This window comes from Adiantum capillus-veneris, chromosome 9 (genome assembly GCF_014529385.1).
Source record: "Adiantum capillus-veneris isolate H3 chromosome 9, ASM1452938v2, whole genome shotgun sequence".
In the NCBI taxonomy this organism is placed as follows: Eukaryota; Viridiplantae; Streptophyta; class Polypodiopsida; order Polypodiales; family Pteridaceae; genus Adiantum; species Adiantum capillus-veneris.
Genome location: NC_140939.1, coordinates 10,197,898 through 10,225,489, shown reverse-complemented (window position 1 = coordinate 10,225,489; position 27,592 = coordinate 10,197,898). Strand labels below are relative to the sequence as shown.

Here is a 27,592-nt window from a genome sequence, read left to right as displayed (position 1 = left end):
AAGCGATTGATTGCATCTCTCACGCCTCATCTCGTAATTTGAGTTTGATCCCTACTAGATGAACTTCTCATTGAGGGGGGATAGCATGTATCTACGACATGGTTACTGCACAAAGCTCTTTTGTTCATCAATCTCAATGTTACAACGAGAAGTCCACCCTTAAGGGGGGATGTAAAAGTAACTTATGATTTTAATAAGTGTGGACTTCTTTCCACCTACCTCTTTTCCCAATGTCCTTACACCTAATTCCCACATGGACCCCCTTTTTTACTTATGCAAGTCTCAACATGTGTCTATTCCCACCTACCTATAATTCCCATGTGATGGATAATTATCACTCCCTCAACTTGTATATAAATCCCATTAGCTGCCCTCATTTGTAACAAGGTCTTCACTCTCCATTCAAGTGCAATCTATTGTCATTGCTCTATTTCTATCTTGCACTCTCTTATGTCTTGACATTAGCATATTAAGTAATAGTGATATTAATCACATTTAAGTTAATCTCTAAGTTCTCACAGGAAGATGCAAGAAAATTAAATGCGGGTCTAACAATGGTGGAGTAGTCATATCTCTTCTTTTACTTCACACACACACACACACAGAAACACCCCCACGGTCCCATGATCAATGTAACTATTCAGTCAACTAACTGGTTCTGCTGCTCATGAAAGTTGCACGTTAATAAGAGGGGTCACGGTGCTGGTGCTACTGCCTTGCAAGCCCTTGCATCTCCATTGTCTTTGCACCTTGCAATGCCTGGCGGCAGCAAGCCGGATGAGCATCTGACGCAAGAGAAGCTCGAAATTAAGCTTTCCTCAACCTCTCATTAGCAGTACCAAAGATGTTCCCAAACAAGGTGCTTCTGATTCTCTTCCAGATATGCCCTTACAGTTTCCAAAGACCGCCCTCATCCTCCTCCCTCCCCCATCTGATTCATCGAAACGTCTTCAATGAGAGGAAAAGGGATTATGAATGGGTGCCCATTTCGCGCCGCCGCTCCCACCACCCTCATGGTCGACACCCCTCTATGCCCATGGAGAGAGAGAGAGAGAGAGAGAGAGAGAGAGAGAGAGAGAGTAGGAAACTATCCCAAGAGACCTTAAAGATCTATCCGACAAGGAGAGTTGAACTCAAGACCTGAACTCCCAACCAGAAGAGACTGAGTTCAACCAGAAGAGACTAGGGAGAAGATCGACACAATATTACTGGGACTAGAAGATGGGCTGGTCCCTCCCTTTAAAGAGAATCTTTATTAGGGAGAATCTTTTTATAAGCACAAGAATTGGAGAAACCCCTCCGTTCAAAATCTCAAACTCAATGATCGATTCTTTCTTGTGCAGGAAATTCCGAGAGGCAAGCTCTCAATTTTGTTTGCACCCGGAGTGTGAAACTCCGCAATCCGTTTTGGAATCCCCGAGCATAAGGTGAGGCCTCCTTGCTCCTCCTCCATGATGGAGTATCTGCAAAAAGAATAAACACAAAACTAAAACTCGTAGAGCATATTCATAATCTGCACCTCACGCTCCAAGTGCGAAAAAACGACCTTCGCACGCTAGCTTCACGTGATCACTTGTAGATTCACGGCGGCATTGCTCCTTGTTGCTAGTGCTGGCAAAAATGGAAACAAGAGAGGGGAGCGCTGTCAGCTTTTATAAACTTCTCGATCAGTAAGAATAGCTTGTGTAGTTCCGGCAACAATAGTAGTGGAGGGGATGTGCTAAAAAAGCAAGGCGAGGAGAGAGAAAGCTAGCGCAGATTAAGAGAGAGGAGGGAGAAAAAAAATTGCACTTGTATAGACAATGCTGGGTCTTTTCTTTTAAGTTTGGCCTTTGATTTTATTGACCGACTGCCCACTAATAAAGTGGGTGGTCGGTCACTTGATAAAATATGTGAACCTGTTCAAAAACTCAATAAAAACTTAGTGAGTTGGAAACCGATGCTATTATGCATCTTAATTTGTGTTCCACCAGGAACTATCTCTTGTTTTGCTTACTAATGTGTCCAAACCTTATCATTCATGTTATGTCTTCAACACTAAATCATTAATTCATTGCAAGAATACCACTGTTTTTGTTATGGGTGAGGATATTTAGCGTCATTATTATGGGGTTACTACATCAATTATAGTGCTAAAGTTGGTGAATCATTTTTTACCAATATAAAGAAATTTGTTGTTACAAATATGAAGCAAAAACTAGAGGTAGCTAGACGTTGAGGTAATAAAATGATCGTTAAGCTATTTGTCACATTGCCTAACAATTTGATGCTTTCATAGACAATGTTCACATGCACGTCCCTATGCCTACTTATCAAGAGACAAGTAATCTCAGTTACGATTAGCTTCTCAATCACACAAAAGGCAACTCCACAATTTTCCCTTTGTGACTCCAGGAAAGGGTAAGGGCAAATGCTAATCTCCCATAATCAATTAAAAGGAGTAGCAAGATAACAAGTCAATCAACAAGGACAAGAAAGAAAGGACATTTTGTGGTAAGTGTTAGGAATGGTGGTAGCGAAAGCGTCTCCCTAATCACCAATGGTTAGTGTTGGGCTATTGTGGATGTAGCTTTAGATTCATCGTTAGGGTTAAGGTTAGAGTAATTAAAATTAGGGTTTAGGTTATGGCAGTAGCAAGATCATAAAGCTAAAGAGTGTAGACACAGTGATAGACAAAGCGAAATTGATTCATGAGAGAGTGGCCTCTTAAATAGGCTTAGTGCTTTTACATCATTGGCCAGAGAGGTTGCATCCTTCTCTCATTAGACCATACCATCTCCCCATCCTTCCTAGTAGACAAGGGATCATTCCCATGTGGTGCCACAAGTGTGGGCTTACCCTAACAATCGCCCCCTTAAGCCAATGCTCGGGGCAAACTATAAATTGCCATAAAATACTCCTACGTTTATAGGATTCAGCTACCCTGATTCAACATGTTGGTCATTGGATTTAACACTTCACAAGATTCCCAATTGGATACATCGTGGCAATTCTCAGCGTATTCAACAACCATGGTTCAATGCCTCATGATACATCATAGCGGTTCTCTATCGGATTCATCACTATGGTTCACAAAAGAGACTTAAGGTAGGTTCTCTAATGACTTAGGGTGATACAAAATTCATTCATGGATTTTTAATTTGAAGGGTTGTCGATGTTGCCTTTTCACCATCTTCGTCTTCTTCATGTCATGAGCTTCGTTGTGTGTCGACGTCCTTTTCATGATTTTCTTGATAGGTCCACTCTGTTTAGGATGCAATCTCCATGGTTAATGGTGCATGGCACGCATACATTGCATTGTGTGCTCATTATGTGTGGGAAGTTCTTACCATGTAAAGTGGCAGTGTCTAGTTCCAGTGCTCGTGTACACATTGCCTTTGTGCATGTGTGTTGCACACATAGTAATTGTACATGGACACAAATATTTTAATGCAAAGTGACAGATAATTTTTCTCTATGTGAAGCACCTCTCCACTAGGGGTGAAGTCACTCTTCACAAGAAAGATGAATCCAATCCTTTGCTTTGATGGTGGGGTTTTTATTACTGTGAAAGCTTTAAATTCTTAAGTTGATCTCCTAGCTCCACTTTCTCTTAATGTGTGGAAACACTTCAAGAAAACTATGTGCAACACTTTAGGGTTTCTTGAATTATCGTGGAAGTGAGCTCTTGGTGAGGGTATTTGAGAGCTTGTTGTGGGAATAGTCGCCCAAGAAGAAATTGCTTGGGCAAGTAGCAACACCGTGGGAAAAGGGGCTAACAAAGAGGGCTCAAAAAAGATATGAGGATGACTGTGGGATGGGCACCTTTGATATGAGGCAGGCGTGAATTGCTGAGGCTTGGGCAGTAGAACCGAAGCAACAAGACATCAAGCAACGTTCTCTAGGCCACTGATGAGGGAAAACCCAGGGATGTGCCTCCTCAGGACTAAGTGGCATGGGCATGGGAGGGTGGGATCTACGGTGGGGGCATTGTGGGCCGTAGATCCCAGTGGCGGCGTCGAAAGTAAATTAGTGTACTCTAGATTACTTTTTATTATAAAAAGTAATCTAGGGTACCCTAATTTACTTTCGGCACCTGCCCCTAATTTACATGTTTGAAGTAAATTAGGGCCCCCACGTTTCACAATGCACGCATGGCGTAGTGGTTAGGGTAGGCGCCTCTCGCACGTGAGGTCTCGGGTTCAAACCGGACGCTGCAAAATGGGGGTACCCTAGATTACTTCCGAAATGGGGGTACACTAGATTACTTCTTACCCTAGATTAGAAAAGTAATCTAGGGTATCCGCATTTGGGATCTACGGCCCACAATGCCCCCGCGGTAGATCCCACCCTCCCATGCCCATGCCACTTAGTCCTGAGGAGGGATGTGGGCATGTAGCAGCCTAAGCATCGAGTGCAAGTAGCAATTGATGGTGCAATCAGAAGATCGCTGGGGTGATTGGGTGCTCGAGAGCAGCAAGTGACCGGGAGAGCTTACTGAGCTAAATTGGCAGCGGGCGTTTTTGATGGCTAGGAGAAGGAGGGGAACTTAGGCAAGTTGCAGATACCGACAATGAACACTTCCTTTTGAGGGCAAAGTTGAGGTGCAGAGGCTTGAGCAATGTTAAGGATTCAAAAGCTCTGCGACTGGGGAAAGTGAGCAAGTTTAATCTCAAGTGACTCGTGATACTCATAAGTGATTGACAGGGAGGCAGGTGGGTGCCTCGACGCGGTTTGTTGGTTTTGGCCGGAGCTCAAGCTTGGCAGCCTGGCCGGAGATGTACTAGCAACGTGTGCATAGAGAGATGGCATAGAACGTGGAGCAGTTGACTCGATCGCGAATCCGAAACTTAAATTCAAGGCAATCGGGCGCTTTTGCTCACATCCACCAGTTGACTGTTGACTAGATTAAATAAAGTAGCTCATGCCTGTCTAGCTATTATCCCAACAAGCCTTTAAGGCATTGTAAAGACAAGTTCACACCCCTTGAAATGGATAAAGTGAAGTTCCTCACACACACACACAAACTTAGGTGCAAAGTTTAAGGGCTAATGAAGCACAAAGCAGAGATTAATCAAGCTGAAAATGCAAAGATTTAGGAGAGCTTGATTGATGAGCCAAATGAGATGCGACTTAAGCATGTGAGAGCTCTACAGAACAACGTCGTGGAGTAGTTTGCACACACACAAGTCACACAATCAAATAAACACTACAACGAGATGTGACTTAAGCATGTGAGAGCTCTACAGAACAGCGTCGTGGAGTAGTTTGCACACACACAAGTCACACAATCAAATAAACACTACAACGAGAGTAATGCTAATGCAAAATAGGCTGAAAATGGACACAATAAAATTGAAAATTACGTGCACAGGTACAATTATTAGGTGCCACTAATCACAAATTGATTAATTAAGAAGACTAGTGGCTCACTAGTATTGCCAAGGGCATGCTCAAGCTTACTAAGCTATGATAATGATTAGGGCAAGAGAGAAAGCGAAACAATTAGGCCAAGGGGTGAACCATAGGCTCTGGTACCACTTGCTGGGAATGGTAGTAGCGAAAGCGCCTCTCTAATCACCAATGGTAAGTGTTGGGATATGGTGGATGTAGCTTTAGCTTTGCCATGGTGTTAGGGTTAGAGTTAGGGTTAGAGTAATTAGAATTAGGGTTTAAGTTATGGCAATAGCAAGATCATAAAGCTAGAGAGTGTAGACACTGTGCGCTCCTTGTCGCACTATCGAAGCAAGGGACTTGCCAATACACCGTATGCGAGCCACAAACAGCTCCAAGCACACAACAAGCCTAAACTAGCAAGCTCAAGAAAACAAAGGGTGTGTCACTCACCGCTCTACGCTCGCCTTCGTGGTGGATTCCTCGCCGCGATGAAGAAGAAGCTGCAGTCGTGCCGCGCTCAACCGCTTCGCCGCCGTCGTGCCTTCGTAATGCTCGATCGCACACACACTCTCCCTCTCTCTCTCTCTCACACACACACATACACAAGGAGGTGAAGAAGAAGAAGATGGAGATGGAGCAAGAGCACTCTTCAATTGCACAAATGAGAGAATGAGTAAAAATTAGGTTTAGTTGGCTTTTATAGGAGCTCACCCCATTCACACTTGGGCGCCCATGCTTAACCAACTAATCCCTTGAATGTCCAAGTTAAAGTGCGCCTCTCATCGGCGATCACTCTACCTTTCCCTATTGGTCCGACAAGCCCGGTACCTGACTCTAAATCATACAACGTTTATAGATCATAGGGTGTCCGTGTGCCGTGAGGGTTAACATGCCCCCCTTCCTGATGTAGATTCCGTCCTCGGAAGCTATTGAGTTGAAGCTGGTTCGTCGAGGTGGAAGAGCATTTGAGATGAATGTCCTTAGCCTTCTTCAGTCACTGCAAAATCAAACAACATTGGCACAGTAATTGCATTCTCTTAAAAAGCATATGCAGTTTTAGGTAGACACATTGATTGGTAAAAGAATTTCAAACAATTTGTCAGCAATGAACATTAAATTGCAATGTAATCAAATGCATAAACAGATGTAAAGGTAAAAAATTAAACAAGTCTGGGGTCGCTAATTTGACGGTCGAAAAGCACTAGAGATCGAATATTAATACCATGGGTAAGCTTCTTAAATTTCTGTGGTCAATTAAGTTGTTTAATCGCGAGAACCAAGTATTCATGTTCGAGGGCTGACTAGAGGCTATACCTAGAAGACTTTGTAGTTAAGCTACCATAAAAGGAATTTCTCATGAAATCATCGCCTGACTGATTACTTTTTCTTTGACCCCCCAAGGTCTTTTCACAGTGATTCAATTATGATGTGTGTGCTTATTTTGTATGCCTTGGGTTTTTTTCTTTTCAAGGAAAAGCGCCCACGCTGGGAACCTCTAGGGCTCTAGTACCATAGGCAATACATGTGAGTGAAGTACCAAATCAAGCTGAGATTTCTCTTCCAGCTTAAAATTTTACATTGTGGCACTTTGATTTTTTGTTTGTTCATTTTCATCATTTTAATTTTGTAACTTTGGGGGGTCATATAACACTGTTACCCTCCCCAGGCTCATCACATTAGTAAACTCCCTTTATAATACTTACGCTAAAGGTCACTAGTGTTAAGCCCACTAGAAAGCCCTAGTACATTTCATACAATGCTGCCTAAATCGGATTAAGAACCTAAGTAACCATTGCTTATTAGGAAGGCATTCCCCATGGTATTAAGAGAAGATCTCTAACACCTAACTTGGTCAAACTAGCTTAGTCGGACTGCTTGATTTTTACACCTAAACAAGTGATTATGACAAAACATTACATTGAATTAAATGTTTGATACTAAGCAAATGCACTGAATATTATGCTACCAATCACAATCAAAGCAGACAAACATAGATGCAAAAAGATAAGGGCAATGCTAATGGATAAGAAACACCTGTTTGTGTTGATGGTCGCGCTTGATTTGAAGTGTGAACGAGAGAAAGGTTCCATGAAGGTCCAAATCCTATCAATAGCAACACGCTCCTGTACACACTTAGGAAACAAAAGGAATACCTCCAGGAGGCACATTAGTGGGAAAAGAGATCTTTGCTAATCACGCAACTCTAAAACAGAAACACTCCTATCGTACTAATCTTACCTACCCTCCATCACTCAAGTGATGAGGATCAAAGGTGTTTTATGGCATAGGTTTCTGTTTCACTGTACCAGATGTGACATGTGCAGGTCTGAGTCAATGTTTTGACTTTAATGTGCATACTCGTTTGCTAATTGCTCTTGCTCTTTATTTTTATTTTTTTTGAGTATAAAGCTTTATATGTACATTCCCTAAGATTGGAATTGAGAGGTCAGGGAAAAAGGTTGAGAGGGAAACAAATGAATGATGACTGTCAGCAAACACTCCCCCCTTCCTTGGGTAGATCATACCGTTTGAAATGAGCTTGTCACCCTTTGAAACCAATTGTTCCAGTTGGTAATAGGTGAGGATTTTTGCCAGTAGTTTGTTATTACCCTAGGTGCCTCGTCAAGCTGCAAGGGTGGTAAGGTACTCTCCCAGGATCGAACTTGAAGTGGTTCATCAGGTGATTCTTGAACACTGGGAGGTGTGGATTCTTTTGTAGCTTCATGGAGGTCCACTACTATAGATGGAGGCTGTGTAGAAGCTTTTACCTCTATGGATGTATTACATGATGAGCTAGAAGCTTTATGGGACTCCCCCCTTCCTGAGCTAGGTGGAACAAATCGTTCTTTCTTTGGTACCCAAACTAGCTCTAGAACGGGTGTGTAACGTTCTGTGATTTTTTCCTTTCCACGATCATTGATTCGTTTTGGAGCTACGGGATTGGGCTCACTTGGGTCAGGTGATAGGTAAGAGCACAATCTACGTTTTGGCACCCAGATTTGATCATTTCCTTGATAGTAGCCTTGGGCTTCCAATAGTCGTTTAGGGATCCATCGCAACATTTTCTTACTTTTCTTGGAGCGAGTGGTACGTTTCTTACAAGGCTTCTGTTTTTTTGCACTAGCTATGGTCACTAAAGAAGCTTTAGGGACCCACTTGTATGTTTTCTTCGTTACCTTAGGATGAGTCTTGTCAGAAGCGATATGCATTGCTTGTAGCATATTTAAGGGTACAGGCATTTCATCCCCCTCAGGTGTTACCCAGGTCGTCCCCCTATTTCCCCAAGTGTCTATGGTTGATGCTAGGTGGACCCAATCCACATTGTCCGACTCAGTCATCCCAGGTAGGATATCCATATAAGGAGAATCTTGGCCAATGTCTGTATCCTTCTTACAAGTGTAACAATATTGTAGTGGGGCCGAGTGAACTGTGGTGTCAGAGCGATGATCAATAATGGTTTTACTCCCTAAGGGGTGTACCTTACCAGTCACCAAATCCACTCTAAGGACAGAGTCTTGGAATTGCAAATAGACATGATTTTTAGACCAATAGTGAACCATTTGTGCTTCCCTCATGAATGGTCGTCCTAAAATCATTTCATATGACATAAGGTGTTTAGAGAAATCCATTACAATGAACGTATGTCGTACCTTGTGTCCTAGAACTTTGATCTTAAGATCCTTGAGCATCCCCATAGGTTTGGCTATGGTACCATTTGCCATCTTTACCACAATGTTAGTAACACTGAGGCGGGGTTTTCCCATGGATTCCCAACAATCTTTTGTAACGATGCTAACTCCCGCACCACCATCAAGAATTCCCTTTATAGTTAATCCCTTGGTAGTGATGGGTAGGGTCGCATTAGACTCGTCGCCTTCAAAATACTGCCCTAATTCGTTAATGGGTACCTCGATCACAGACTCGTGTCCATCTAAGTCAAGTGATTGCACATGATTTTCCTCATCAATCATAATCGAGTCAGGCCTATTTGGTTGCGCAAACTGCGGTAATCCCGTTCGTAGCTCTCCGTTAAGGAATGCTCGAAGTGCAAGGAATAACTCAGGATCTCCATACAGCTTTGCTATGATCGTGGTTCGGACCTCAGAAGACATGAAGTCCACTAGTTTGGCAACATTCATTGGCGTTTTGCAGGGTGTAGGTCCTTCACTAAGAACTGGTGAGGATGGAATCTCATATTCCTCAATGGGATCAGGTATTCCTTCGTTAAACATCCTTTCCAACAAGAAGGGTGTATGCTCACTTTCTGATGTCCTGTCCTCACTCCCTTCTTGGATGATACTAGATATGGCTAACGGTCTATGGTTCATGTGGGGTGGATGAACTTGCGTGGGAAACACTGTGTCATGAATTTTGATATGCATGGGTTCTGGTTCTAGTTTCCTTTGAGTCTCCTCCACTAAACCTCTTAGATGTTTCACCTGCTTAATCTCGTCTACAGGGTTTGGGTACGTCCCAATCTTCTTTTTACGATTCTTCCCTTTTTGCCCCTGCGGTTTATCTTGGGGGTCTTGGATTGGATTTGGAAACACTTGTGGTGTTTTCAGAGGCTCTTTATGGTTTTCTCTTATTCGGTTTTCATTTGGTTCCATGTTACGGTTTTCTTTGTCGGTCTTTCCCTTTTGTGGTATTGGTTCTAGTCTCCATTGTCTCGACTGAATCTGAATCATCCTCGAGGTCATTCATATACACGGGGTCATCTCCTGTTCCTATGTTTGTTTTGGAACTTGGATTTGAATTTTCCGTATTCTGCGACTTCTTCCTTCGTGTCTTCTTTTTCTTTGCTTGGATAATTGACGCGGTATCTCTCTCTTCGAGGATATGTCCTGGCCCTTGAAGCATGGACCGTGTAATCGCATAAGCGGGTGCGACGGGTGGTATTGGCGATGTCACACTAGCAATTTCGACCAAATTTAGGGGTGTGATTTTAGGCGCATTTGGGTTATAGGGGCATTGGGCAATCAAGTGATCTATGCCACAACGATTACATGTGAGTATTGGCATTGCAAACGTGCTCCCTTGATTCATTTGCATCTGTGCAACATTCTTTTGCAGCCTAATAGGGAACTCCGCTGCTCGATGTGGTCCCCCACACTCGTAGCATTGAAGAGGTGGCCTCCTAGCCTGGGTGTTGATATTTTGACCTCTGGATGCGAGAGTAGCAGCTTGATAAACCGGCTTGACTTGTCCCCAACAATCTTCCATGTAGTATATAGGACACTCTTCCAATGTATCAAGTCCGTAGGCAATACTAGTGTCTATTTCCTCCTCACAACCATCTGCATAAGCATTAGATGGCTCGCAACCCACTTGGTTCATAGGGGCGACTCTTGGATGCGGGGGTTGCGGTCCTAGCACAGGAGGTGGTAACGGTGTAGCTTGTACAACATTTTGAGATCTAGGGACCATGTGTTGCTGTAGTTGCTCAACAGGTGGAGTAGGCATCAATACAGGAGCTCGAGGTGCATCCGTCCAGGCTACAGGTGGTCTATTTGCCATCATACGTTTGATCATTAAACAATCCTTAGCTTGGTGACCATACCTACCACATGCGTTGCAAGTTCCATTAAATTTTACTCTAAACGTAGGGCACTCACTAGTGCTATGTGGACCTAAGCAAATGGAACACCATTGTTGCTCCCTTCTTGGATACATGTGACTATTTTGAGGGGGTCGATTATCCTTAAGAGACTCTTGGATTGCCTTGGTGAGGTCTGTCAAGAATGTCTCAAATACCTTTGGCTCATTGGCAATGGGCTTTGCAGTCATGGGTTCATACTCAATGGCTTGTGAGCTAGTGGATCTCGTGTCAGTAGACACCCTCATGCCTGCTATCATCAAGTTGTCCTCTAATTGGATTGCATTGGCAGTGACATCTTCCCAGGTTGTGATACCTCTAATCACTAGTCCATTATAGATTCCTTCATTCCTCAACCCTCGAATGAATCGATCAAGCAGTTGGTTATTGTTGAAGCGCTCATTTACAGGGCAGCGAGAGTTTAAGTGCTTTAGACGACTAATGAAGTCCCTTACTGACTCTCCTTCCTTACGTTCGGCCTTCTGTAGCTGAGATGCTACACCCCAAAGCACACCTTCTCGTATGTACTCCTTTAGAAACAACCTTCGAAGGGTAGGGTAGATTGTTTTCTCGTCCACCCTTAGGGTCCTATACCAATCTCCAGCCTTCCCACTTAATGTCAAGCTTAAGGCATTGCACTTATGTAGTTCGTTGCGTTCCCCTAAGGAATCACATACTTGTTCAAACACTTCAATGTGTTTCCTAGCATCTTCGTCCCCATTGAATTTTTGCGTGAGTTTGGCAATTTGTACTGCCTTACTTCTAGGCTCTCTATCAGATGCATGACGCATATTTTCCGCGATAGATCGACCTATGGTTTGAGCAAACGCTGCCAAGTCACCTATGTGAGGAGGTAGGGCCGGTGGAGGTACTCTTGGAATCATATGTGGGAGAGGAACGGGTACCGGTCTTGGCATATGTGTGGATGATGCAGGATATGGAACATAACCGGGCATAGGTCCACTCGGATAAGAGCTAGGGAGCGGCACTCGAGGAGCATAAGCAAGTGGTACAATTGGAGGTGTGGGGGCCATGTGTGCATAAGGGGCTAGAGGTACATATGGTCGAGGCCCCATATTAGGTACTACGACACTAGGTAGTGGCACTGCGCTAACCGTAGATGTCATCGGTACATTCTCTGTCAGGCTTATCCCCGGAGTGAGCACTGTGTTTTCCTTGATAGAGGGTTGAGCCAAGTTAGGGAAGCTAAAGTTTTCGCTCGGAGGCTCAGATTGCATAGAGACCCCAGGTGAAATGACGTAAGATGGGTCCATGGGACTCATTAGAGGAGTCTCCATTTGTGATAGAGTAGGCTGTTGAGCCTTGCTCGTATCCAGAAATCTCATGGGGCCAGTTGAGAGTATATTTACCCCTCGGTTTTGCCTTTCTGATTGAATAATGCCATGGATAACATTACAGATCATTTTCTGTTGATCTTCGATGCTCGTGGCACTAGAGGTGGATTGTACAATCTCTATCCATCCTACATGGTAGGCGTGGCCAGAGTGTAGATCCGTCAACACCTCAGTGTGGAGGTCGTATGTCCAATGATCATTAATGAACAATCCTTCTAGAGTCGACGTGTTAATGGTTTCTTGTGAGGTAGAAGCAATGTTGCTCCCCGTGGTTTTACTTGTCACCAACGGTACTCTAGAGGGAACTTCTGAAGGAGGCAGCTCAACAGGGCCTTCTTGGTAAGAAGTTGGTAGGATATCCACATGGACACTCTTTGGGGGTGTGGGGTCCACGTGCGATGTGAAAGGAGATTCCACTTCCCCACCCCCTTCGCGTGCTTCATCTGCATCAGGTTCCGAGCGAGTAGCTCTACCTAATGTTTCCATGAAACGGCTAAACATACTAGTACTAGGCTGTGGAGCTTCGGGAGGTGCATGGCCTTCTCTCTCAGTGTTTTGGGTAGGGTATGCTTCCATGATTTCTGAGTCGGAGGAGGAATCACTAGCGGCTATTTTAGGGTCTTGGGTGGTGCTACTTTGTGTCCCCGCTGAGGGTCTAGAGCTTATCGTGGATGGGTAATGGGTGTCCGTATGAACAGAGGCACCCTCAATATGCTCGTGTTCTAGCACCCGCCCAGAGCGTAAGTGCATGTGCTTTTGATACCCTAAGGTGTCAAAAAGCTGCTCTAGGAGGCCTTATGACTAGTTTTTAGCGTGTTTTTTGTTTGTTTTTTTGCTAGATTTTTTAGAGCGTGTCGTGGAATGGGCCGTGTGATAGCTCGAAACGAGCGTATCGGTCAGAGGGTCGTGCCGTGCTTTACAGCCCTCCGTTTGGTCACTCTATGCCCTCGGAATCCCTAAAACTGTCAATTTCCAGTAGGGAACTAGGCCCAAACTAGAAAGTCTAAGGGTGCAAGTGGGAAGAGAAAGGAGGAGAGTGGAGGACTTGTTCCACATGCTCTCATTCTCTCTTGAGGGAGTAGGGTATGTATATAAGAGTGAGTCTAGTATATATCAGAGGACTGAGGCTTGGGCTTGGGCTTGGGCTTGGGCTTGGGCTTGGGAAAATGATCCCGATCCCGATCTATCTTTTATACAAACCAACCCGTCCGTTTTAAGAGTCACGTTTTTTATTTTCGAAAAATTTCGCTTTTTTATTTTTTTTTATATTTTTTTTTCTTTTTTTTTTTGTGAGAAAAAATAAAAAAACTTTTTTTTTTTTTTTTTTTGTGCAGAAAATACAGAAATTGAAAACGCAGGTATGCAAAAAATGCAGAAATTGCAGAAAATTACAGAAATTGCAGGAGAAAACGCAGAAATTGCAGGAAAAAACGCAGAAATTGCAGAAAATGCAGAAATTACAGAAAATTAAAAAAAACGCAGAAATGCAGAAAATTGCAGAAATTGAAGACACCGAACTTGAAAATGCAGAAATTGTGGAAATTGAAAAACGCAGACAATAGCAGAAATTGGAACTTGACAGCAATTGCAGAAAACGCAAAAAACAGAAATCTCCACACACTCCTTCCCTGCCTTTCCTATGATAGAAATTGCACCACAAGGAAGCGTAAAGTGCTAACCGAGCTTAGTGTAGGGCATATCCCCGGCAGCGGCGCCAAAAATATGCGCTCCTTGTCGCACTGTCGAAGCAAGGGACTTGCCAATACACCGTATGCGAGCCACAAACGGCTCCAAGCACACAACAAGCCTAAACTAGCAAGCTCAAGAAAACAAAGGGTGTGTCACTCACCGCTCTACGCTCGCCTTCGTGGTGGATTCCTCGCCGCAATGAAGAAGAAGCTGCAGTCATGCCGCGCTCAACCGCTTCGCCGCCGTCGTGCCTTCGTAATGCTCGATCGCACACACACTCTCCCTCTCTCTCTCTCTCTCTCTCACACACACACACAAGGAGGTGAAGAAGAAGAAGATGGAGATGGAGCAAGAGCACTCTTCAATTGCACAAATGAGAGAATGAGTAAAAATTAGGTTTAGTTGGCTTTTATAGGAGCTCACCCCATTCACACTTGGGCGCCCATGCTTAACCAACTAATCCCTTGAATGTCCAAGTTAAAGTGCGCCTCTCATCGGCGATCACTCTACCTTTCCCTATTGGTCCGACAAGCCCGGTACCTGACTCTAAATCATACAACGTTTATAGATCATAGGGTGTCCGTGTGCCGTGAGGGTTAACAGACACAATGATAGACAAAGTGAAATTGATTCATAAGAGAGTAGTTTCTTAAATAGGCTTAGTGATTTTACATCATTGGCAAGAGAGGTTGCATCCTTCTCTCATTGGACCATGCCATCTCCTCATCCATTTTAGTAGACAAAGGGTCATTTCCATGTGGTTCCACAAGTGTGGGCTTACCTAATAGTAAGCCACTTTTAAGAGAGATGCTTTCTCAAACCAAATTTTTTCAGGAAGTCAAAGACAACATCAAATCCCAAGCCTTTTCTACTTCCTCCTACAACAAAGACAAAGAAAAGAGGGGTGAAATCAATTCTAAATTTATTATTTGCATGTTTTATATATCTCTAAGCATGAAGAATCTTTCTTAATCATCATTTCCATCCCTCCTATGCCTTGAGGCATCCACTAGAGAATAGTGATGCTTCTTCTCACATGATACTCCATGATACCTAACTTTTACCTCATGGAAAATTACAAATCTACTTCCTCATCCACTCACATTGGTGGTGATTTCTTCTGGCTAGTGCATGTGAATGGAGGTGGTGAAATCTCCTCTAGAGATGTTGTGCTAAGGGATATATGCCAAGTGCATAAACAAAGTTCTCTATGGTTTTAGTAGTCTCTAGAAGCTTTGTTTCAAAAGTTTAACTAAGTTCTCCTTTCCTTGCATTACTAGATGACGTATGTAGATATTAACCCTTTTTGTTTCTTTCCCTAACTCATTTTAAAGTAGATTAAAACATAACCAAAAAGATTACATAAACCCCATGCTCGAAGCGAGCCATGGGGGAATCAACAACCTCAGAGACCAAAACACCGCATAAAACAGTCCACAAATCCGGGATTTTTATAAGGAAGCCCATAACCCTAACAATATACAAAACATCAATACCAAAAGATCTGCATCATGTGTGCCACCATCGAGGGTGGTTTGCCACCCCGACCCACGGTGCACATGACACAAGATAAAAACACACCGATGAAACTTGAAAAGATCCATCCCAAACCAACAAAATCGAACCAACTGATCACCTTGAATCCCAACAAGGGGGCCTTGGAGGCCATCACTGATGACGGCGCTGTCATAAGTTCCCAAGGCCCTCATAGGACAACCACCTTCTTGAACACCACTTTTTCATCACCCGTACCATCAGAACCATAAGATGGCTCACCGACACAAGGGAACCAGACCACACTCATTGGGAGCCCATTCCCCTCCCCAAGAGGAGGCAGGAGGAGCATCCTCTCCCAATATTCCAAAAATGCAATCGCCAGCAAAGAGCATGCTTCAGCTCGCCCTACTGCAATGCCCCCCAGCTCTTGGGGCCTCAGATGTTGCAAGCTATCAACATCACTTTGCCAGGCAAACCCTAGGGATTATTTTATCACATTAACCTTTTATTCATATGGATAATCAAGAGACATGCATTATTGTGTTATTGTGGATGACTTGATCACAAGGAAATCCCATGTGATCCTCAGTAGTTGGGTTAAATATCACTTTTCTTTCATTTTTTCTATGATTGATTTAGCCATATCGCATTATTTTTTTGCATTGGAAGTTTGGCAATTTGATACATGCATAATTATTTCTCCCACTAGGTGTGCCAAATTTTGAACCCATTTATTAGTTTGTACAATAGGCCTATTTTATCTCTTCTAAATTCGAGTCGTGCTTACATTTATTCTTCTTTATCTTCTTTTGTTCACTCGTTCTATACCTTCTCTCAGCTCTCATTGATGCATCCACCAAATTGCCAAAGTCCTAGGGTTGGGTAAGAGGCCAGTGCATGGCCTGCAACATCACTTTTAAGTTTCTTCCTCAATGCTCTACAAAACTAATCACGAAGCTGCTCCCAGGATCATGTCTGATTTTTTTGTAACCTATTCATCAGGTTCTTGAATTGTTGTGCATAATCTTCCACCAGCAAATCTTTTTGTTTGATTTTCATGATCTTCTTCAAGACATCTTCAGGGGTCTTTTTTTCCGTGAATCTTGCCAAAAATCTAACCTTCAAATTATCATAGTCTAGAAAAACTGCACTTCCATACTATATGATCCATGTTATGGACTTCCCCTATAGTGTGGCTACAAAATGTTCCTTCTTAATTGCATCATTATATAGCACATCATACCCACTTGCAAACCAGCTAGTCTCAAATTGCTCCACGTGGCTGCTAGCATGTTTTGAATCCTTCCCACTCAATTTTTCTACCCCTACTTTAGGGTTTGTTGGTGGGAGTTGAGCCATTACTGATGGCTGAGGCGGTGGTTGACCCCTTAATGGGTTAAATATGACTTGTGGTAATGGGGGTAAGTGTAATTGCGGTGGTTGAGGAGATGGTTGAAACCTTCTTGCCCTCAAAAATTGATGGACTTCCTGAACTCCAATCAATTATTGGATAACCTCGTCAGGAGATTTCGGGGTCCTTCCTTGGTCTTCTGGCTTAGGTGAAGAACTCTACCCTGATGCTTGTTCTCGGTTTCCCCTTATATGGTTGGACTCCTATGTCTCTGTCCCCTGAATGATTGGTGGTAACCCTTTGATCACTTCAACTTCAGGGATGTCATCCTTAGATCTCCACCCAATCTCTAAATTTGAGCATCCAACCAAGAATACCATTTTCTCCTCTAAAATCTAGTGCCATATGTGATGATTGGTGGTTGGTCCCTTGAACCACTAATGCATTTCTTCTCCTTCGTCTTCTATTATGGAATCTCAAATACTCAATCACCTACCTTCTGCAATAAAAGAACAAGCACTCGGCATTAAAAACCCCAAAGGCACAGAACTACTGACTTTGTACTAATAAATTCTCATTTCTTCTCATTCTTCTTCTGTTATGGAATGTCAAATACTCAATCACCTACCTTCTGCAATAAAAGAAAATGCGCTCAAGGGAATTACAAACCCCAAAGGCACAAGATTACTGACTTTGTACTGATAAATTCTCAGGGCTATGTTCAATCTTAGGTCATCAGAGAGTAAAGTAAAGTATGCATCCAAAAAGAAAATTGTTGTACTCCTCCCTTTCTTCTTTTTCACTCACCCAATTAGAAAATTACCTCATGAATTGATCACATTCAATCCCCATCATGCCCAAACATTCCCATTGCCCAATTGGCCAACTGAATACTCTCTACAATCATCGGGATCATCAAGTGTGTTGAGGTGGAGAGAGAGAGAGAGAGAGAGAGAGAGAGAGAGGTGGCGATGAGATGTGAGGTTGTGTATGAGCAATGGTACTAAGTTTATGCTGCAAGGTGTTAAGCATGTGCCAACACTAACTAAAAGATTAGTTTCAATAGGATAGCTTGATGATCTTGGTTACACTATAGTGTTTGACAAGGGCTCTTGGATAATCAAAAAAGGTAACTTGATCATGCTCAAAGGCCAAAATTTTGGCTCATTATATTCCTTGTATGTCTCTTTTGTAAAAGAGAATTCTATCTATTTAGGAAATATTCCTTCTACTCAGTTGTAGCACAATCGATTTGTTCATATGAGTTAGAAGGGAATGAAGAAATTATAGAATTTTGGGTATATCCTATGAAAAACTATTCTCATTTTAGTTTGTGTGAGCATTGCATATACAGAAACAGACTAGGATTACCACTTTGCCATTGGATAGGAACTTAGAAATCCTCAAGATTTGGTTCACAATTATCTATGTGGGCCTATGCTACATAAGTGTCTATGGTGGAAACTGATTTCTTGACGTTCATAGATGAATCTACTCAAAAGTTGTGGGTCTACCCCTTAAAGAGGAAGGACAAAGTCTTTAGTGGCTTCTAAAAGCTCCTAGCTATGGTGAGAACTAGTCATGCAAGAAGTTGAAGGCTTTGTGCACTGAGAATATGTCTCCACTAAGATCAACAACTTTTGTAGCAAAAGAGGAATTTGGAGGCAACTTACTACAACGTACACTCTTGTTCAAAATGGAGTTCTTGAGCACATGAATAGAACCATTCAGGAGAGGACCACTTCCATGCAATCTATGGAAAACTTACCTTGAGAGTTTTAGAAAGAGGCTATTATGGGAATAGTTTACATAATCAATCGATCACCTAGTGCATTGTTAAAGTACAAGATTTTGTAGGAGTTGTGGATGGACAAGAAGCCTAATTATGCCAGATTACGTGTGTTTGTGTTGGGGTGTGTGACACAACCGCACCACCACAAGTGAGAACTCTCTCTAAATTGGAAGTCTACATGGCACACTTTGTATCCAATTCATATGCAACTTTACATCTTATCACTAACCTATCATTCTAGCCCACTTTGTACTCATTTGAATATATCAATCTACTAATGATAAATGCCACTTTAATTACTCTCTCTCTCTCTCTCTCTCATCTCATCTCGAGTAATTACCACATTGACACAACCATAAATGGGTCACTCTTGCTCCCACCATAATGCCATTCCCTTTCATGTGGTATCAGAGTTGACGGTTGCCCACCTAGGCCTATTAAAAACTATTGCATTAAAATACCTAGTAATCCCACTCCCTAATCACCACTTGGCCATGATCATGGTACACTACCCTTTGGTGATTAGGTGATAAGAAGATTGCACTTTGCATTTTAGATTGCAATTAGTGTGTGTCTATCATTGCAATTACATTTTTTGTGCTAATTTTTGCACATTTTGTGGCTTCAATTTATCTTTCCACTAGCATTTTTTAAAGCATCACTTGGGTGTGGAAGATAGACTTGATCAGAGCTTTCCATACAACCCCTCCTTGCATCAATCAAATCCAACTACACTAGGATAGTTTCACCTCAAGTTTGGCTAATTGGTGTGTGTGTGTGTGTGTGTGTGTGTGAGAGAGCGAGAGAGAGAGAGAGAGTTTTTGTATGTGTGTTTTCTGTAGAAGCTAACATTGAGTGTACGTGCTTGAAAAGAAAAACTTTTAATTTTCAAAGCATTGTTTTTAAGGAGAAAATAAGGCTTTAAATGTGTCAATCACGTGGGGAAGTCAAAGCTCAAAATAGGAGGGCACCCCCCCACACACACTAAAGTGCACAATAGTGTTCACAAAAAATACCATATGAACCAATGGAAAAACCCTCTACTCTTTGAATTAGGCGAGTTTTTCTTGAAGTAGCCGGTTGAAGAAGACTAGACATAACATTGGTCCTTTTTTTCAAGGCAATTCTAGGATGCAAGCTTTGTTTACAAGTCACAAAATTTTTGAAACGAGAGAGTATTCAAAACATGAACAGTGAAACTTTCACCCCATTTAAGGCATAGACATTTAGAATAGACAAACACAGAAATCAGAATGGAACTGGAACTGGAACGGAACATAGAAACTGACAACAGACTAAATCCGCCATAACTCCGCTTTCACATTCTCAAGAAGACACTCATCAACAGTTACATACTTCGAGAAGACTAATGGGAAACACCCTTTCCCAAGAACACCCCTTGGAATCCCAAAAGTACAAAAGTTACCATTCCAACTTCCACTAAGGTAAAACATCCAAAACTTCCTAGGCTTAACACCTGGCACAGCCTGGTGGCTAGAGCCATAGGCTGACCTGGACCCACAATCCCTTGATCAAACAATCTGCTCCCTAGCAACACCTTCTGCATCTGTCTCCAAAGCCTTTTCTGCCACAAAATCCAGATCTGCTTGCTTTCCACATCCGATTCCGCCTGCTTTTCCACTTCTGATTCCACTCCACCTGCCAAATTCCGATCTGGTTCCAAAACGCCACTGCTCAACTCTGCCTTCCACTTACTCAGACCCCATGCACTTACTTCAATTTCCTTGCTTTTATTCTTCAACTCCTCCATCTCTGCAAAACGAGCCTCTCATTCTCCATCTTCAATGCCTCATTCTCCCTCCTAATGCTCTCCTTTCCAGCTAGCTGAAACCAATTCTTGAATCCGTCCGTCGACACTTCCATATGCTCCCTCCAAAGCCTAGTTGTTGTATTCCACATCTTCTGCGCATATTCCAGCACTTCCTGCTTCAAGGCATCCACATCCGAATCAGCTACTAAGAGACCTGTCATCCTCGCCATCAGCTTTCCCTTAACATTTTCAGAAAACATTTCGCCCATCTTCTCCTTAACAGTAAGTGAACTGCAACGTTTGCACACTTGGATGTGATTTCTAACACTTCTCACCACCTTAATCTTATAGAAATGAATTTTCACCTCGATTCGGGCACGCCATGCAAGATTTGCCCAAAAAATATTCGTCCTTAAGTGAGTCACATCAGCACTAAGCAAATTTTTTGCTTGAAAAGGAGTACCCCCACTAATGAGTACCCCTTGACCCTTTTTCCCAATTCCATTCCTCCGACTTTCCTCTTTCTAGACTTCCAATCCCACAGTCCAAATTCCAATATCCAGTCCACCATTCGAATTCCGAATTCCAGATCCCTTTACATGTTGAACATACTTTGACATTAAATCTGTATTCTGCTGAACATCCTCTACTTCCACGTTTACATCATCTGCTTGACTCCCAAATTGACAAATGGCTTGACAATCGCCATGATAAAATTTAGCTCCATCTGCATTTCCAAAGATGACTTCATCATTTGCTGCAATATCTTTAGCCTTCCGTAACATCCACTATGAAATTTCAAGAACTTTTAATATCTGAATTTGCATCTGCATTTCCGCCTGAATCTGAATTCCAATTTGAATATGAATTTGAATCTGAATCTCATTCGGAATATGAATCTGAACCAAAATCCGACACTTGGGATACTCCTCTTTATGTCCCTTATAGAACAGTGCCCTATCAACTCCTTCATATTTGTTCTGATTTTGTCCAATCGAAGAAGAAAATGATGTTGTTAATCCCCACTGAGTATCGATGTTATCCTCCTTGTGACACTGATTGTCATACCTCTTCATCAAGCTTTCCATGGATTCCATTAAAATTTGCATCTAAATTGTTCTTTGCATCCAAAATTGCAGTTGAATCCAAATCCAAAATTGAGATTGAATCTGAATTGAAATCTGAATTTGAGTTTGAATCACATTCGGCATCTTCCAAAATTTGACTTGCTTTATCAACTGAAAATTTGCCCTCAATATCTCTTCATATCCATCTATATGAAACTGCCACAATATGGAATGCCACCTCCAACTTCCAATATGAATATCATGCTCCTCAATCTCCTCCATTATGCTTCTGTCATCTTCTGGTCCTTGCTATTGCAATTGTTGCTTGGATCTTTTGACATCCTCTTTTGACATTTGCTTTGAAGTCCGCTTGAAATGACAAAATTCTGCCATGATATCCACATTAGTATGCACATCCTCCATTTGCTGCTGATAACTATCCTCTTCAAATGTATGTGAATTCCCAATGAGCATGACACTTCGATCAGTCGAAAAGGAATAATCCTCCTGTGCTTCATGGACACACTTCCGTGGTAGGATAGAGGTAGCCAGGGTTTGTGCCCGGCTCTGTTCCCTGACCTCATGTTGCTCCTCCTTACCTTGCTACCTTTTATCCTGCTGATATTGTTGATCCTCCACATGGTATTCTTTCCGACTTCCCACTTGCATTTGCTGAGCTAACACCCATTGATTTTCTGATCGAAACTGCTGTGTACATTGTTGGGATACAATTTCCACAAGATTTGCTAACTGCATATTTCCATCAGTGGATCTTCGTGGTGATAATTCCTCCGAAACTGAGTTGTTCATTGTTGTTGCTGCAAATTCCTCCTGAGTACATTTGATTTTTGAAACTTCTTCCTGCTTTGACTCTTCATTTGTAATCCTACATACATTCTCAATTGAACACAAAAATAAATCAATCACCTCTTCTTCTTCATTCCTCTCTCTATCCATCACCTCTCCGTTCATCCGACTATCCACCTTTCTATTCCTCACATTATCCGCCTCTTCAAATGGTCTTGGATTTCCTTGAACAACATCCTCAATATGTATGATTTGCTTCTCCTCTGAATAATAAATCTCATTGACAAGTGACAACACCGACATCAATTTCAGAAATGGATATTCCGTCTCCACTCTATGAGCACACTCCAGTGGTAGGGTAGGGGTATCTAGGGGCAGTATTAGGCTCTCTTGGCCAACCTCCTTTTGCACCTCCTTCTCCTCCACCTTTGGTATCCCCACATGATGGATGTCCGTCTCCAAGCTAACCCATTCGTCATCATCATCACTTAATTCATCTTCGAACTCAGCCGCATATGCATCCCTCAATCTCTCACATGCTTCCTACAATTTTCTCACCTCCTTCCTACTGGAACATGATGTCCTCATCTTTCCTTTATGATTAGTCAACCACTCATATACCCTCTCTAAGTCATCCTCAAAATCTTCCAACTTATCCCATGCTACCTGTGTCCCATCAAGTGATGCTTTATGCATTCTTCGGCTAAATTTTTGAAGTTTTGAACACAAATCCACCATACACCACTTCCTACATGCATGTCCCTCTGAACACTCATCAACTGCACATGGGAAATCCTCCACTTCATGCTTCCGACTCATGCATACCTTGCATTTCTTTCTCTTCTTCTTTTGACTCCCCATGGCGCTTATCCGCTAGAACTTTGATTTGAAATTTGGTTGCTTTCTGACTTCCACATTTGCAACAGTTCTAATTCAAGATTCTGCAATTTGACATCAAACTCTGCAACAGTCATTCTGATTGGAATTTTGATTCTGAAAACTTATTTGATTCCTGATTGTGGTGGTACTCAACTTCTTGCACTTCCTTCTAGTGAAACTTGACTCCCATAACTGCCCCCTGGTGGAATTGATCCCCCGGAATTTCTTCTTGATGACCCTCAAAATCTGTGATAATAAATCTGGTTCAGCTTCCACTTCTTCCTTCTGTCTGTCTCTCTGATAATCCTCTGGCACATCCAAATCTTCTTGTCCAATCTAGATATGTGTCCTCTTTTGCTTATTCTAGGGAAACATCTGAATTCCATCAACATGAATGTAATTGTCTTCTTCTAGAGCGCAAATAACTGCCCATACAGACTTGCCGTATTTTGAACGTCTTCCCTTCATTCAGTAACTACTTCCGTCTCTTCAGCACTCGCTCCCACAAGAGAAATCTGAATCCATCCATGCTACGTCACACATACACCGTGATCGCCAAGTGTTTAAGGCATAGACATTAAGAATAGACAAACATACAAATCAGAATGGAACTAGAACTGGAACAGAACAAAGAAACTCACAACAGACTAAATCCGCCATAACTTCCGCTTTCACATTCTCAAGAAGACACTCATCGACAGTTACATACTTCGAGAAGACTAATGGGCAACGCCCTTCCACAAGAACACCGCTTGGAATCCCAAAAGTACAAAAGTTAACATACTTCCACTAAGGTAAAACATCCAAAAATTCATAGGCTTAACACACCCAGTTATATAGAGACTCTCACGAGTAGTACAAAAGAGTGCAACATAAAAAATTTACTACACTTTGCACTTAGATCGGTGGACAATGGGCATGAATATTTTTGTGAACAGGGTTTAAGTATCACCAATGTAAGATGATTTTCCTTACAAAAAAATGTACACATCTCTATCCTACAAAGTTGAAGAAATAAATTTCTTTTTGAAAGAAAATCTAAAGATGAGTTGGGCCAACATAGGTTGAGGAACTCTCCTCATTTTGCAAAAAATAATCTATGATTCATTCCATGTAATTCACCCTATAATCCAAGATATCAAGGCACTTAAAGATAAAACAAAAGTACACAGATGATCCAAAGTCACAACTAACCTTAGAGTATCACCGTACAGGTGTCTGCTCGTCTTTGTACCCTGATGCCACATCCCGATTGAATCTAAAAACTCAAAATATTCAAAGTAGGGCCCTTCTATGGATATCCTTATTGAAGACTCCACAGTCCTTACATTCAAGTGACTGCTTAGCTTGGATTTAATCATATTTTTACTAAAACCTCTTTCACAAGAGGCTATACTACAATACTGTAGTAAAACAATTTTTACCAATGTTAATAACATGGAATACTTTTCATGCATTGTAGAATTTCTAGCAATTGCAACCCATGTGTCCTTTATACTCCACTCACTCCATTCATATGGGTCTTGAAGCTTGAAATATTTAAATTCTTGCTTTGCGTTATATTCTGTGACTAGTGCCCCGTACTTAACTCCACTAATACTCATTCTCTCCATGCCATAAAAGTTAATCAAACTCTCTACCTCCTCATTTCCAAAGTCTCTGAAAATTTCCTTCTTTGTGTGGGAAAAGAGCATGGTGATAATGCCTTGAAGAAATTCAAGACATTATTGTCACAAAATATTTCTCTTATTGATGATGCACCTCACAAAATATTTCCCTTACCTATGATGCAGCTGTCTTAGTCAGTGCCATCCTGTTTTCTAGGTATGGTCATGCTTGTAAATTTGTGGCCTCTAATGGAAGTTCTAAAAGCATGTATTTGACCCCGTGGAGGCCCATTCTAGGGAATGATGTGATAACTATGCCTATTTTGGATTGATGCATTCATATCTACTATATGATCATCAAGAAAACACATTTTCAAAGCCCTTATTTCAATATCTATAAAGCTAGTCACAATAGTAATATCAATATATTCACTCTTTGAACTACGTAGCATACCAAGTCGATTCAGGACATTTTAACAAAAAGTTTAAATTATACATGAGCTCAAAGTTTGAAAGCTTGTCAAAGAGAGTAGTATTCTTAGTTTTGGTGTACATTTTTTTCACAACCATTTGTCTACATTAGGGAAAATTTGGACTCTCAAAAGGGACCTATAAGGAGGTTTGACTTCTCCTCTCTTATCCAAAGTAGGCAACTTGGTGAAGTACATAAACGGGTTGTCAAAATTCTATCAACCAACGTATCATTGGAAAGCTCTTAGTAAGTAGGTTCTAAATCCCCAAACTATGACAATTTTGGAGTTGATTTGTAGAATTTATGGCCTCCCCACTGAAGTTGAAATGTGGGGAGAGATTCCATTTATAAGACGGAGTTGTCACATAAAAAATTGAAATCTTCTAGAATATTAGGAATCTGATGGCATTCTATATATCAATGGATAGATTTCTATGAGTACATTCTAAATCCAAAAGGTTCGGCAAGTTTTGATTTCATTTGTAAATTTTTTTCCATGCGGTCGTTTTGGACAAGAGAGAGATAGTCAAAGTCCTTATAAGGCCCCTTTGAGAGTCCAAAGTTTTCCTAATGCTCAACCAATGCACGGCATGGATGCAACTAAGATGCAACACAGTCCCATTACAATCTACTTGCAAAGTCTTTAGTGCTTTTTTCTTTATAGCACTTTGCGATAAAATGGAGGCAATGGAATCTATGCATGCATCTATGTCTTGAGCCACTGGGAACTGTCTTGAGCCACTGGGAACTGTCTGATTGTATTAGCCAAGCACAAGCTTGTCCTACCGGAATTACAATGAATGCTTGTCATGAACAGGTTTACTCTTTTGAAGCGAGTTGCAACTCCAACATGACAATCAATCATTAGGGAATTTTGGAGGTCATTTGGAGGCCTTATTGAAGAGAGAGAAAAGAAGGTGCAACCAATGAGCATCAACCTTACCTAATGTAGAAATACATGAAAAGCAACACAAAAATGAAAGAAAATATTTTAAAATATTGAGTTTTGTCCCATTTTCGTAAGGTAACTTCTTGCTTTCACAAAGTAGGGCCCACCGCTAGTAGCCGTCAAGTTCATGACACCTGACTACTATTGATAGCTAGCTCTCTCCCTTCATTAAAAGATATCCACTACCTTTATGAAAGGCTTTCAAACCTCATTCTCCCTCCATTTTTCCTATGGATTTGTCTTCTACCCGCCCAAGAATTTCTAGAGGTTGCTCTACACTGTCCCCAACCCGCATCACCATTAGTGTTCCAAGAAGACCATGTAGTAGCATAAGCACTATCTCAATCTCAAACTCTCTCACTACAGATAATAGGTGGCAAGAGCAGAGGATAAGCAAAAGTTCCACTACAAGAGGCTATTCATATTAGCGACGCTCACACAGCGACGCTCAAAAAAAAAAATCCCGGCGTCGCTATGAGCGTCGCAGCTTTCTTTGTAAATTTGCGACGCTCATAGCGACGCCGGCTGGGCTAAAAAAATAACCGAGCACGCCCAAAAACTCAGATCTCAGATCTAAGTTTTTCGACGCCCTCAAGCAAGGACCAGGTAACGCTCTCCCTCTCTCTCTCTCTCTCTCTCTCTCTCTCTTTTTCTTCTCCACACACACACACACACACACACACACACGAGGAGAGGAAGGAGAACCAGGTATGCTCCTTCCCTCTCCTCATTCTCATGTTCCCTTCCCCTCTTTCTCTCTCCCTCTCTCTCTCTCACACACACACACATAGTGTTTTTGAGAGAGAGAGAGAGAGAGAGAGAGAGTACAAACAAAACAAAAACGCACATACACATACATAAACAAAGAATGCACACACACATTGAGAGAGGAAAAGAGAGAGAGAGCATGCATAAACAAAAAACGCACGCATTGAGAGAGGAAAAGAGAGAGAGAACATGCATAAACAAAAAACGCACACATTGAGAGAGGAAAAGAGAGAGAAAACATGCATACGATCCAAAAAAACGCACACACATTGAGAGAGAAAGAGAGAGAAACTAATTTAAGGTCGTAGGAAACTAATTAAAATTAAAAGACCTAAAGATCTAGTCGACGAGGAGTTGAACTCAAGACCTATTATTCAAGAGGGAAATGGCATAATCAATCTATCATACTTGGCATGGGTGATAGAAAGGTTATACCATTTATCTCTTTTTATTGGCACACACATCCACACACGCGCACACACACAAGAAGAAGAGAGTTATAACGTCGTAGGAAACTATCTTAAAAGACGTTAAAGATTAGTTTATATGTAGACTTACATTAAATTAGATTTACGTTTATTTTTAACTAGATTTACGTTTATTTACGTTAGATTTA

The 27,592-nt window shown here is 41.9% G+C and overlaps 1 pseudogene; it reads right to left on the bottom strand.

Moving 5' to 3' along the window:
• Positions 1-21,085: 21,085 nt before the first annotated feature.
• LOC147450118 (uncharacterized) lies at positions 21,086-22,604 on the bottom strand (annotated as a pseudogene).
• Positions 22,605-27,592: the final 4,988 nt, after the last annotated feature.